Here is a 3116-nt window from a genome sequence, read left to right on the forward strand (position 1 = left end):
CTGGAGGCGGGGTCCTGCGCGGGAGCTCCCGTACCACCCAGAGCCCCCCTCGCGGTCCCGCCCCACTTGCGCCGCGGGACCCGCCTCTCCGTCCGGGCTGCCTGACCTCTCACTGCAGCGCAGGCGCGGCGGAGGGGCGCGAGCTGCGCCGGGGGTGGGGTGAGGAGTTCGCCCGCGAGGCGGTCCTGGAAGGTTAACACTGTGGAAAGAAAGAATCCGCACGCCTTTGCCTTATCGCACCTGCTCTGTTCATTTTAAAATTCTTCACGTTTATTAGGATTTTATAAGGGACAAGGGAGTTTTTCCATTTAACACATATTTCATCTGTTTTTTTTAAAAAGTCTAAAAAGCTACACTTTCTTTGCCTAGTATTGCTGCCAACAGTATCTCATTTAGCCTTCAAAGCAAGCGAAGACAGGCGCTAGTTCGTCCCGGGTTACTGAGGAGGAGCGCGGCCCTGGAGAGGTGGAGTGCTTGCCCAGGTCACAGGCTGCGGGGAGCTCGATCCGAGCCAGGCTGTGAAGTCCAAAGCACGTCGGACACCTGCACAGGGGCGGAGGGCAGGCTCTGGCCCCTTAACCAGTTGTGCATTAAAAACCTGAGGCTCCTTTTTTTCTCAGCGGTAAGGGACTCGGAATCCCTCTGGTGACGAACCTACCTTCCTATCCTCTAATCTGAAGCTTCTTTACTTTTGTGCATTTGGTGAAAACAAATGAGGTGTTCATTTCACTACATAAAGTAAAGAAGAAATAAAATCTTAAGAAAAATATAAGCTGGGTGTAGTGACACGAGCCTGTTATACCAGCACTCTTGGAGGCCCAGGTAGAATCACAAGCTCAAATCAAGACAGGGCAACTTAGTGACTGAGACCCCATGTTAAAAAAAAAAAAAGAAAAAAATTTAGTGTGAAGGCCCTAAATTTGATCCCCAATACTGCAAAAAGCAAATAAACCACCCTGAGCCATCTGCTGTCTGCTGCTTCTGTACTGATCACGGATTTCAGAGAGGCTATAGCGGCTGTCAGGGCTTATCTATGGATCAGAGCTTAGCTTGAAAAACACTCCTACAGGATAGTGCTGGCACTTGCCTCTACTCTCAGCATTCAAGAGGGTGAGGCAGGACCGCCATGAGTTTGAGGCGAGCTGGGCTACAGTGAGTTCAAGGCCAGCCTAAACTAAAAGTGAGTCCCTGTCTGTAAAACAGAACTGTAGACAGTGTAAGAAGGGTATGTCTTTTAAAGGCTGGAATCTCATTTTGTTCAGTTTAAATACAGCATGGTAGTTTTGAAACATGTCCAGATATCCTTCAGCCCTCCTCCCTTCAAAGCTGGAGCCTAATTCCACCTCCTGGCTGTGGACTCACTCAGTGACTCACTTCTGATGAACAGACTACAGCTGAGTAATGGCAACTGACTGCTGAGACTCAGTCACAAAAGACTCCACGGCCTCTTTGTTGTGTCTCTGAGGTTGCTGCTCCAGAGGAAGTCCCCCGTCACATGCTGAGAATACCTACAAAGCCTTGTGACAATGTTCCCGCGATGAGGAGGAATTGACGCCTTTGGCCAAGAGCAGGAGAGGAACTGAGGCTTCTTGTCCAAAGCCACAGGAGTGAACCATCCTGGAAGAGGACCCGCCTGCCCCAGTTAAGCCACCCCAATACCTCACTCAGAGACTGTGACAGTGCTCACTTCACTAAGCCACTAAGCTGTGGGTAGTTTTCTCTGTGGCAATAAAGAAAGATTTGGGGGACACACAAGTAGAGTGTCGCCATATGTGGTGGATTGACAACTGGTGGTCAACTTGTAACACCCAGCTGAACTGAACCAGCGTGGTGCTGGGGAGATCCAGGACCTCAGCTGGATTCTTTGGGTCTCTAGTGTGTGGACAGATCTCCCACATTCTTTTGCACTTGACTCTTTGGGTGAATATTATCAAAAAATCCTATAAATTATGTATCCTGTATTAAATATTTTCCCTTTAAACCCTGACTACAACAGGGACCATCCACCAACTCCAAGCTGGCTCTACATTTTGCTTCTCCTTGGCACAGGGGAGCAGAGGTGCTGACTAACCAATCTACCTGATCACTAACCAATCTACCAGATGAAGGCAATGCCCAGGAAGAGAAGGTAAGCGTGGAGACTCAGCAGACCCAGGGAGAAAGATCAGACCTGGCAAGGGACTCCAGGGACTCTAGATTACCCTTAGGTGACTGGGTGAGAGACAACCATGGGAGACCACTGGGGAGAGGCAGTGGGCCAGATATAGACCACCCTGAGAAATATAAGCTCCCACTGGGAAGGACATAGGCCCTGCTCTCCTAAGGGAGAATCCAGACAGGTATGGACATTAAATTCAACAGTCCACTTAAATCCTCATTCTGTGGCCACTTAAATCCTCATTCTGTGGCCTAAATTCAGCAGAGACCACAGGACTGATGATTCTTCCAAACGGCCGTGGGAGCAAGGATATGCAATGGCTCAGGTGATAGCCATGGTCGGGGTGAACAGACAGAGGGTGTCTCTGGTGCAGGCAGGGCACCTCAGAATACACAGGCAGGGAAAATCATGTCTGGCTGGATCCCAAGGCTGCAGACCTTGAAAAGAAACCACTCATTCAAAAATACAAAGGATTATTTTTTGACTCAATCTTTTAAAAAAACTTTTACTATGTTTTTATTTTTCTCTTTTCCTTCATTGAGATTTTAGGAGGCATAGGGGTTTTTTTTCCTCCCTTTTTGGCCTTTTTGTTCTCTTTTAGTTTCTGTGACAGTTAACTGATTATGTCAACTTGAGTAAGAAACACCTAACTAAATTGGATCAGTGTAGTTCTGGGTGTGGCTGAGGGTATTTACTGAAGACAGAAGACCCAGCCTGGGTAGGCTTGTGGCCTGACTGGGATAAAAGGACAATGAAGAAAGAGGGCTAGCTTCTGTTTCTTCACAGGAGCTCCAGTCTTCACCTTCACCTGGGATGTCGTCTCTTGGCTTCCAGTGCAGACTCTTCAGCCTAAAGCACAGACAAGTAAAAGACCAGATAAACATAAACACAATTACAGTGGGGCCTTCAGTACCCCACTATTACAAATAGATCAACCAGAAAAAAAAAAAAACAACAA

This window comes from Chinchilla lanigera, unplaced genomic scaffold (genome assembly GCF_000276665.1).
Source record: "Chinchilla lanigera isolate Chin_1 unplaced genomic scaffold, ChiLan1.0 scaffold00032, whole genome shotgun sequence".
Lineage (NCBI taxonomy): Eukaryota > Metazoa > Chordata > Mammalia > Rodentia > Chinchillidae > Chinchilla > Chinchilla lanigera.